Source organism: Schistocerca americana, chromosome 7 (genome assembly GCF_021461395.2).
Source record: "Schistocerca americana isolate TAMUIC-IGC-003095 chromosome 7, iqSchAmer2.1, whole genome shotgun sequence".
NCBI lineage: Eukaryota > Metazoa > Arthropoda > Insecta > Orthoptera > Acrididae > Schistocerca > Schistocerca americana.
In genome coordinates this window covers 460254520-460266599 of record NC_060125.1, presented here as the reverse complement: position 1 = coordinate 460266599, position 12080 = coordinate 460254520, and positions in this window count along the sequence as shown.

Genomic DNA, 12080 nt, shown 5'->3' with positions numbered 1-12080 from the left:
CAAAGATAAGGGCATATGTACACTGCTGGCCATTAAAATTGCTACACCACGAAGATGACGTGCTACAGCCGCAAAACTTCACCGACAGAAGAAGATTCTGTGATATGCAAATGATTAACTTCTCAGAGCATTCACACAAGGTTGGCGCCGGTGGCGACACCTTCAACTTGCTGACATGAGGAAAGTTTCCAACCGATTTCTCATATACCAAAAGCAGTTGACCGGCGTTGTCCGGTGAAACGTTGTTGTGATGCCTCGTGTAAGGAGGAGAAATGCGTACCATCACGTTTCTGACTTTGATAAAGGTCGGATTGTAGACTATCGCGATTGCAGTTTATCGTATCGCGACATTGCTGCTCGCGTTGGTCGAGATCCAGTGACTGTTAGCAGAATATGAAATCGGTGGGTTCAGGAGGGTAATACGGAACACCGTGCTGGATCCCAACGGCCTCGTATCACTAGCAGTCGAGGTGACAGGTATCTTATCCGCATGGCTGTAACGGATCGTGCAGCCACGTCTCGATCCTTGAGTCTACAGATGGGGACGTTTGCAAGACAACAACAGTTTGCACGAACAGTCCGACGTCGTTTGCAGCATCATGGACCATCAGCTCGGAAACCATGGCTCCGGTTACCCTTGACGCTGCATCACAGACAGGAGCGTCTTCGATTGTGTACTCAATGACGAACCTGGGTGCGCGAATGGCAAAACGTAATTTTTTCGGATGAATCCAGGTTCTGTTTACAGCATCATGATGGTCGCATCCGTGTTTGGCGACATCGCGGTGAACGCACATTGGAAGCGTGTATTCGTCATCGCCATACTGACGTATCACACGGCGTGATGATATGGGGTGCCGTTGATTACACGTGTCGGTCACCTCTTGTTCGCGTTGACGGCACTTTGAACAGTTTACGTTACATTTCAGATGTGTTACGACCCGTGGCTCTACCCTTCATTCGATCCCGGCGAAACCCTACATTTCAGCAGGATAATGAACGACCGCATGTTGCAGGTCCTGTTTGGGCCTTTCTGGATACAGAAAATGTTAGACAGCTGCCCTGGCCAGCAGATTCTCGAGATTTCTCACCAACTGAAAATGTCTGGTCAATGGTGGCCGAGCAACTGTCTCGTGACAATACGCCGGTCACTACTCTCTATGAACTGTGGTATCGTGCTGCATGTGCAGCTGTACCTGTAAACACTATCCAAGCTCTGTTTGACTCAATGCCCAGGGGTATGAATGCCGTTATTACGGCCAGAGGAGGTTTTTCTGGGTACTGATTACTCAGGATTTATGCACCCAAATTGCGTGAAAATGTAATCACATGTCAGTCTCAGTATAATATATTTGACCAATGAATACCCGTTCATCATCTGCATTTCTTCTTGGTGTAGAAATGTTATTGACTAGTAGTGTATATGAATCATTATTATATGAATGCGTGGTGTCTGTTATTTCGGATATCAGCAGCTGTGGTACATTATAAGTAAATTGAAGGGGAAAATGGAGGTGGGGAAGAGGGAGAAAAGAAAGTAAAGCGATTACTGATGTCACCTGCATCGATATATTACGCGGAATCAGCAGCGACTAGTGAAAATGCGTACTGGATCGGGATGCGAACTCGTGAGCGCCTGCTTACTAGCCTGGTGCGTTAACTCCTGCACCATACGGGACACAGTGTTACTGCAACGGCGCGGACGACCTCGGCACGCTTCACGGCCGACGCACACTCTCATCGACAGACACGTGCCCGCGGTCCTTGTCCATTTTCTCCATGACCGCTACTCTGAGATTTCCGCAGGAGGTCGGGCGTACGTATACATCCGCACTGAGGAAGGTGAATCCATTTAAAAAAAAAATTCTTTATTCTTCATCTTTGTAATATGCATATGCATCCCACCACCTTACATGATTAGTGGGTCCTAAGGTGTTACAGTATCATTATTGTTAGCAGCTAATTACAGTAATTACAAGTGAGCTACAGTACAGTTTTACAATGGGCAATTTCTATTCTGTTAGTACTCTACTTAGTTCTAATGGCTACTTATGATTAAATCTCTACTGCCTGCAGCGTCACAGGTGTGTCAGTGATATGTATCAACCTACTGCGCGGCCTTGCTCACCGACCTAACCACGATGAGCGTGCCCCTGGCACTATGCAGGTCTAGGACGATTTGAATCGCTGCCGGTTCCTATTTGTGTTCCCTATTTCTAAGTCCTACTAACTAAGATCCTATCCTACGTCAAGTCCGGTGCATGTCTCAGTTCGGTTTGTTATACCCTATCCTCGTAGTCCTGCACGTGGCGGATTCCAACTGTATTGTGAGTCGACCTTAACACGCACAGGAGGTACTGGTTCAGGGTACTGGGACACATTTAGTTATTTGCTGCTATTCCCGATTTTCCCTCAGATATTCTGTTAAAACTTTCCGCGATACCTCGTTGGCTAAGTTGTTCAGGGTTCGAAATCTCTCCTCACGTCTCAGTAGGAAGTATGTGTCAATTTTGGGTAGCTGAAGTCGTAACGCGGCAGCTACATAATTGAAAAGGGGCCACTCGTAAACCACATGGTCGGGAGTACCCTCCGGTGCGCCACAGTCCCACGCAGGCGTAGCCCTCCTCCCAAACCGACATAGACATGTCGGGTAGGGCCCATGACCAGGGCTAAAGTGTAACAGTCCCCGAGAAGGCTCAAAGTACTTCATTCCTAACCTTTCTTTCACGTCTGGCGTAAGTTGAAATGTTCTACGACCGGCACCATCAGTCTCGCACGATTCCTGCCACAGTTCCTCACCTCTTTTCCTAATCGCACCCTTGTACCCTACCCGAACAACCAGAAAGTCCTCTGTTTTCTCAATAATCCCTTTCTTGGCCCAGAACCATGCTGCCTGCTCTCTAATCTTGATGTACAGAGGGCAGAGCCCCATTATCAGTAACAGGGCCCCACCTGCAGATGTCCTGTAGGCCCCCACTGACCTTCATATCACATTCCTCATGGCAGGCACCGCCCTCGTGAGCCTGTGCGCCCAAACTCCCGAACCGTAACCCACTAGTGACGTTAATATGCTGTTGTGATATACGTAGTTTTAACAAATGAGGGTGAAGATGAAATCTTTTGTGACCAGTGGAGTTCAGGTTATTAAGTACTTGTAGGGCTCTTTGGGTTACAGTTTCAAAGTGCTTTCGAAAGTTCCATCTTTCATCAATGATGATTCCCAAGTAGCGTGCCTTGCGTCGCCGAAGAACAGGCGAGCCCTCATTTCTTACTGTGGGGGTTCCTTATGAGTTGTCCTTTTAACAGAAGATATGTGGACTTATTCGGTGAAATTGTCATTTTTGTATTCATGCAACAAAGTTGTAATTTTTCCAATGCCCTTTCTATTTTTCATTCTACATCTTCGCGGCTGCGGCCGCCAACCAACAGGCTATCACCTCTAGCACGTCTTCGCTCTGTTGTAGATTATCCAGTAGTGGTTCCATATGGATGTCCCACAACAGGGGGCCTAACATGGAACCCTGGGGGCATCCCTTTGTTATTGGTTCTCCAATTTTCCCGCTAGGAGATGATAGCCAGACCTCCGTATCCTCGCATTAGCTCCTCAGGCAACTGTATAGTGGCCCTGGACACTCCTTCCTCCGTAGATAGGGGAAGAGTGAGGGCCACCACAGGGTGTCAAAGTCGCCACTGATGTCCACCATTATGCCTACTACGTACTTGTACGAGGCAGAGTCACAGGTCCCAGCCGCCAGGGCGATCGCATCAGATGCTGACTGCCCAGGCCTAAAGCCGAACTGCCTATCACTCATCCCGCACAGCACTCGATGCGCAGTCAGGCAACAGTTTCTCTAGTAATTTTCCAAACAAGTCCAACAATCATATCGGTCTGTACGATTCAGTTTCAACCTGGTCTCTATCGGGTCCTTTTTTGATGATTACAATGTTTGCAACTTTTGTGATCAGCCGACCGCGGTGGTCTCGCGGTTCTAGGCGCGCAGTCCGGAACCGCGCGACTGCTACGGTCGCAGGTTCGAATCCTGCCTCGGGCATGGATGTGTGTGATGTCCTTAGGTTAGTTCGGTTTAAGTAGTTCTAAGTTCTAGGGGACTGATGACCACAGCTGTTATGTCCCATAGTGCTCAGAGCCATTTGAAGCGTTTGAACTTTTGTGATTTTAGGGAATTTTAGTTGTCTAAGGCATTCATTGAATGATTCGGTGAGTGTTGTTACCAGCTGAGGGCCTAAAAATTGCACCACCTCAGTCAAAATGCCTTCTGGTCCAGGGGCTTTTCCTTTCTTTAGCGATTTAATGTGGCAGCCACCTCCTCTTCAATGGTGGGTCCATTGTCAATCCAGGCGAATCAATTATATGAATGCACGCTATCTGTTCTTTTGGACATGTCGGCTGTGAGATGTGTCGAGATATTCCTCGCAGTTGCGATAACACTGTGTGCCGGATGCCACAGTGGTTAATGCATCAGCCTAGTAAGCAGGAGATCCCAGTTTTGAATCTCGGTCCAGTAAGTATTTTGCTCTCCTTTCTCCGTCCTCCACCTTCAATTAACATATAAAACATATTTACTTTTAAAGCAGTTTAAAGGAAAAATTCTTAGCAGGGCAATACATATGAAGAGCTTATTTCAGTAGTGGTACAAGTCCATTTTTGTTCATATTGAGATACAGAGTCCTAAAGTTAAATGAGCGCTGAAAAATCTGCAGTTGAGATACCAGAAATATTCAAGAATGTGGCTTCTTGCTAGAGATGAACCTTTCTTTCTGTTTGTTTGGCTCATTAATTTCAGAAGCATTATAGACAGAAAAGTGGAGGTAATGGACTTGTACCACTATAGAAATAAGCCCTTCATATGTACACTTTTTACAAAGCACCAGCATTAGTACCGGTACACAGAAGTTAACAGCAGTAGTCAGCCGAAACCGACATGGAAAAATCGGGGAACGGTATAGGCACGATATAGACTTGATTCAGAATGCTCTCAAACAACGTGAGTCTCTTAACCAAGACTAACTGGTGCCGTACGTAAATACGAAAGCTGACGAATGTTTACATATCAAACTCTAACCCTCGCCGTTTCTTTGTGTGTCCGTCCTTCACTTGTCTCGCTGATAATCCACGGGCAGTAAGGTGACATTACACGAGTCGTACTCCGTGCACCTGTTGTCCTTTAACGGAGTCCGTTGTAACCTCTGGCCGTACGGGTATGAGCAGCCCTTAGAGGCTCCCCTTCACACATTGTTTTTAAATATTTTGTGACTAAAGCCCTTCTGGACTGTTATTTATTTCATACGTGACATGTAAGTACTGTCTCTACCCTGTATCGTCAGTCAGTACTTACACATTTTAATATAAAAAATTTTTCTTCGCACAAATTTGTAATTGTGTGATAGATCTCTTTAAATGTCTAAATTCTGATGAAGGCACTCTTATAAGTGTTGAAACCTGGTTAATAAGACTAAAAAGTTGTGACTGAGGGCTCATTTGTTTCAATTTTAGTTTATAAACGGTCACTGAACCAAGCAACCATGTTAAAAACTTTCATATCTTTGAATTCCATATCTGACCGGCTAAGTTAATTCTGCCTCTATTCGCAGCTCACTTTGTATACAGTGTCTGCATATAGGGTGTTTCCGTAAAAGAGTTCAAAAATTTAACAGGACTTAACGGATCCTCCACTGAACAATTTGTGGTAGGGAACATGCGTTCGGAGAAGCCAGCATAAGGAGATAATGGAAATAACATCACATTACTGTGTACTTTTTATTTACGTTAGTTACATAACCACAAATACCATAATTGACACAATGAACATACCATTTGCACTGTATCTTACAAAACGAGCTGAAACTGCCGGCCATCAGCCTCAATGCAAGCATGACATCGATGAAGAAAATCTGACGTACCCTGACAAATATTCCTTTTGTATTTCGAATCACAGAAAAGGCACCTACAATTCTGGCAACTACGTCCATCTACGTGTCTACTAGGGTCTCATATACAAGTGACTTTAGCTGTCCCCATAGGAAATAATCAGGGGGATTTAAGCCATGGAATAGCAGATTCCCTTCCAATTCAGGGACCATGAAATAAAGGACTGAGTTAGTTGCTTACAACCACACTGAAGTGAGTCGGGGCACCGTCATGTTGTATACACACCCTCTCATTAACAGCCAAGGGTACGTTCTCCAATAACCCCGATAGAACTCTTTGAATGAACTGCAGGTACAGTTGGCTATTCAACGCCCAGTTGAACTCCCTAGTAATCAGGCTTGTCCTCCTCGTTTGTTTGCAGGAAATAATGTACATGTAAATAAAAAGCACAATTCATGCAAACATGTTATATGCGAATAAGCTGGAAGAAAGTAATGCTAGACAAAGCAGTAGACAAGTTTACTCGCATATTTCCTTTAGCTGGCCTCTGCGACCCCATATTTCCTACCCCATATTGTTCAATGGAGCATGCTCTGTGTCCTGTTACATTTCTGCACGCGCTTACGGAAACTCCCTGTGTATTACTGGATGTCCTTGCTAAATCATGTCATTATACGAAATACTGTTCAGAAGATACGAAATCGTAAACATTAAGATGCGTAAAAACTATTTTTCACTTAAAATGGATCGCAAATTCCTAAACTACATTCACCCAGTGTTCCTAATCAAAGCACTTACTGACTTCCGAGAAACTTTAAGCATAATTTCAAACTTTTCATAAACTTTTTCTCGCTTATGTGCTTAATGGCTTATAATTACTACATTAACTCGTTTGTAAAGTAATCAGTAGTTTCAAAATGTGTCATATATGAGAGTGAATTCCTTAGGGAGTCGGTTATTTGCTAATTGATAAAGGCAAAGGAAAGAAATGACGCTGTTAGCAGAATGGCGGAGAGTGGTGGCCAGAATTCTTGAACTCGGCCAATCGTTACGGTTTTAACAGAAACGGTAGTCTATCTACCTTATAATTAAATTTTCCTCCAGACATTTGAGTCTCACCTTTATCTACGATAATTATGGAAGCTTCCATCATCATTGTAGATAAAAATCAGACTAAAATGTCTCGAAGAAAATTTAACTATAAGATGTATAGATCACTTACGGCCGGCCGAGGTGGCCAAGCGGTTCTGGGCGCTTCAGTCCGGAACCGCGGGACTGCTACGGTCGCAGGTTCGAATCCTGCCTCGGGCATGGATGTGTGTGATGTCTTAGGTTAGTTAGGTTTAAGTAGTTCTAAGTTCTGGGGGACTGATGACCTCAGATGTTAAGCCCCATAGTGCTCAGAGCCATATTCTTATCACTTACGCCTCAGGTACGTGAATTGCCCATTACTTCTAACGCTGGGGTGGTATTCCAATGCCGGAGAGTCTCGGCAATAGGGACGATGTGAGAAGGGGAAAATAAGCTGCAGATGTGGATTGAAGATTGTATTAAGGATAGCATTCGACTTGCGTAGACCGTACAGGAGTGTTCCCTAGAGTGCTGCGGTGGTATAACGACTAGCATTCCTGCCAAATAAGCAAGGAGTAACGGGTTCAAGTCCCTGTCTTGGCAAAAAATTTGCTACCCTTATTATCGTAGGAGCAATGGTTTTAGGTAAGTAATAGAAGAGGAAACGAAGGTGTTACGTCGACATGGTAAATGTGATTTAGGGATACTCCAGAATATGTCGTGGACTGGAATAGTCTCGGAGACTGAGGGAACACCTTGAGGTCGAGTCGCGAAGGCAGTGACCGTCGCGTACACTGCCACTAGACGCCCACCAGAGGCCAGCGACCGAGCGCGGGCACAGTGTTTGTTTACTTGTCCGCCCACTGACGCCCTTAGCCGTACAAAAGACCAGCTCAAGCAACCGCTGCAAGTGGCACAGTATCCCCCACACGTGCCGAACCACGCAATGCACTTCCCTGCCTTCAACGTGATTCGAGCAACCCTGCTTGCAGCAGGCATTGTTATTCATTTTATAACGATATGTTTACGTAATGTGTATACATAAACATACAGTTATAAATGTCCCCGTTCGTAGTCGCTAATTATAACAATATGTTTACTTTTGTGCTGTAACATCTAGCTATAATCAGCGGTGGAAATATATTTGCGAACGCCGATCGTGTGCGGCTGTTTCTTGTTGGATCGTCTGATCAGTCGGAAATTGCATTGCAGAGGAGAGTAAATGCCTATTCAAAATATAACTATTTTTGGATAGCTCAACATGAATTTCCTAAGGGACCGTAGTTTATCATGCATTTACCAGTAGACTATGGCGCGGAGAAAATATTTCTCCGCATGCAACTTCCGTCCGATTTCGACGTAAGAATTCGTGACTGTGAACTCTCTATTTGGCAGAAACATAAAGTAAATTAAATAACTTCGTGAAGGAGTGAGACATAGATTCCATAATAAATAAATAGTCCATACACCAGTTCCAATCAACTCTGAATTTATTGCATTTAATAGATGAACTTACACTGCAACGAAGGATTTAACATGGATGCCGTTTTGACTGGCACTTCTCTTCTCGTAATGAAAATAATTCCTTTGACGTTTTCACATACACGGCACCCAATAAATCTACTGCTATGCAGTATTGCACTTTTAGTATTGGACTTTTACTTTACACTAAAATAATATTATTTTTAAAGTAATAATACGGCGGCAAGACATGCGCGTCCGACACAAGTTACAAGAGACAAGAGAAGAATGAGTAACTGTTCATCGAGAATATCTCGTACATAAAAGAATGTGTAAAAGTGTTCTTCTTCTGTCCGTTTTTCGCGCCGCGGTTTTCAAAGTCAGTAACTCACTGCATCTCTGACGGAGCTTCGACAATAAACAAGTTACGTCACAGGTCGTTCACCTTTTACATTCTCGCAACATTATTTGCTAACTTTAGCTGTTGCCGAGCGACTGCTCGATTAGTGAATGATTTCAAATAAGGCAATCACATAATATTTCAAGTTGTGTAATTAATGTTTATCAAGTCTATACTGTAACGAGCGTGTGCTGAAAAGTATGGCTCCGAATTTTGTATGTGTAAAATATTAGAGCTTCTTAAATAGCATGTTTAACAATCTAATGTCTACGTATTTGCATAGCTGTGGCGCCAGAGGACTCCGAATTGCAGTGTGTAACATGGGCGGTGTGTAATGCATATCGATGTTTAAGAAACAGCGTGCTGTGATCAAGTATCGAATTCGACGGGTTCATCCACACATGGGAAACCTCTCCTTCAGCATGACAAGGTCAGATCACACAAGAGTGCTGCGACATCTGCAACAATCCGACGGCTTCCGTTCACTGTTATCGCTGCTATTGATCATCTATCATACAGTCCGATCTTGGCTCCATCCGAGTTGCAGCGCGCGGGCTAATAAGGCGCCTTGCCCCATTTCGAGCGGTTCCTCCCACCCCCCACCCCCTCCCCCTCCCCCTCCCCCATCCGTCGGAGGTTCGAGTCCTCCTCCGACATTGTGTGTGTGTGTGTTGTCCTGAGAATATGTTTCATTAAGTAGTGTGTAAGCCTCAGGGACTGATGATCTCAGCAGTTTGGTTCCATAGAAACTTACCACAAATTTCCAAATTTTTTTCCTTCCGAGTTCCACCTGTTTTCAGAACTTAACGAAGATCTTCGACTACTTCACTTTGATAGTGACAAGGCGGTGCTATCAGAGGTGAAGTTGAGGCTCTGTCAAAAAATTGAAACATTCTATAGTGACGGTATCTACTATTAGTCTCTCGTTGGGGAAAATGAGTTCGCCGCCAGGGTGACTAGATTGGGAAATAAATGCGTAGATATGAAGAAAAAAAGATGTATAATGTTGATAACGTTTGTTTTATTTAGAAAGCTGTAAGACTTTTGCATTAAAAAATTCGTAGACACTACTTTCACACACGCCTTCACACATCAAGTCAAGACATCGTTTCTCACAAAAAATTTCGAAAGGTTCTTAAACAATTTATGTCAGACTTTTACACGATGCACTAATAAAAACTCTAATGTTCAAGGCTATGTATCTTTAATACACAGGATTTTTCAAAAAGAATTACATGATTTTGGACGGCAGTAAATACGTAAACAGGGGCGTCCGCTGAACTGAAGGCGTTTTGTGTGCTACACTTTGGAAAGAGTGAGTCACTGATTCCGGTCCAGTGTGCTTTTCGTTGGCGTTTAGGCTCTGAGCTGCCTATACCCAAAAAAAGTCGTCGCTGATATCGTCAATCTGAAGAGAAAAGATGCTTGTGCAAAGGTAAGAGCCCAGGTCGACTTCGCACCTCTGATGACGTGATGAAAAATGATTAAAATGCTGCAGAAACGACTTTTTCCACAACTTCAGGGATCTGATGACTTCATTTGCCAACAGGGTGGAGTTCCACTACAATGCCACAACCGCGTACGTCAGTTGTCAGTTTCTCAGTGACGCACTGCCTCTGTGCTGGGTAGGGTAGACGGGGTTCATGAGACCCAGAAAATATTAAGTACAGTCTCCCAGGTAGATGCTATTTTTCTTGAATTCCGGAAGGTGTTCGATACAGTTCCGCACTGTGGCCTGATAAACAAAGTAAGAGCCTACGGAATATCAGACCAGCTGTGTGGCTGGATTGAAGAGTTTTTAGCAAACAGAACACAGCATGTTGTTATCAATGGAGAGACGTCTACAGACGTTAAAGTAACCTCTGGCGTGCCACAGGGGAGTGTTATGGGACCATTGCTTTTCACAATATACATAAATGACCTAGTAGATAGTGTCGGAAGTTCAATGCGGCTTTTCGCGGATGATGCTGTAGTATACGGAGAAGTTGCAGCATTAGAAAATTGTAGCAAAATGCAGGAAGATCTGCAGCGGATAGGCACTTGGTGCAGGGAGTGGCAACTGACCCATAACATAGACAAATGTAATGTATTGCGAATACATATAAAGAAGGATCCCTTAGTGTATGATTATATGATAGCGGAACAAACACTGGTAGAAGTTACTTCTGTAAAATATCTGGGAGTATGCGTGCGGAACGATTTGAAGTGGAATGATCATATTAAATTAATTGTTGGTAAGGCGGGTACCAGGTTGAGATTCATTGGGAGAGTCCTTAGAAAATGTAGTCCATCAACAAAGGCGGTGGCTTACAAAACACTCGTTCGACCTATAATTGAGTATTGCTCATCAGTGTGGGATCCGTACCAGATCGGGTTGACGGAGGAGATAGAGAAGATCCAAAGAAGAGCGGCGCGTTTCGTCACAGGGTTATTTGGTAACCGTGATAGCGTTACGGAGATGTTTAATAAACTCAATTGGCAGACTCTGCAAGAGAGGCGCTCTGCATCGCGGTGTAGCTTGCTCGCCAGGTTTCGAGAGGGTGCGTTTCTGGATGAGGTATCGAATATATTGCTTCCCCCTACTTATACCTCCCGAGGAGATCACGAATGTAAAGTTAGGGAGATTACAGTGCGCACGGTGGCTTTCAGACAGTCGTTCTTCCCACGAACCATACGCGACTGGAACAGGAAAGGGAGGTAATGACAGTGGCACGTAAAGTGCTCTCCGCCACACACCGTTGGGTGGCTTGCGGAGTGTAAATGTAGATGTAGATGTAGATGTAGACCTCGAGACACTACCTCCAAGATCACCAGAACATGACCCAGTGCGACTTTCTCTTGTGGGAATGTGTGAAGGAAAGTGTTTTCACCTCCCCTTTGCTTCGTGACGTAGTGGAAGTATAGAACAGAATAACAGACGCCATATCTTCTGTAAAAGCAGATATACTGTGTGAAGTTTATGACGAATTTTGCTACGGTCTAGATGTGCGTTCTGCTGCTGGTGAACACATACAACATTTCTAACAGTATATCTAAAAATTCAAGATTTAAAGAGTATTTTTCAATCCATCCCATGTTTGTAGTAAGATTTTATCAATAAATATGGAGTTTTGAAATCAAGTCATTCTCTTTTAAACACTCTGTATACAATGTACAAGATATATCTTATAAAGGGGAGAAGTTGTTACCACAAATCTCGAAAAATTCTTGGCCGATTTACTTCAGATTTTACGAAATGCTGTAATAAGCGCTTGGATG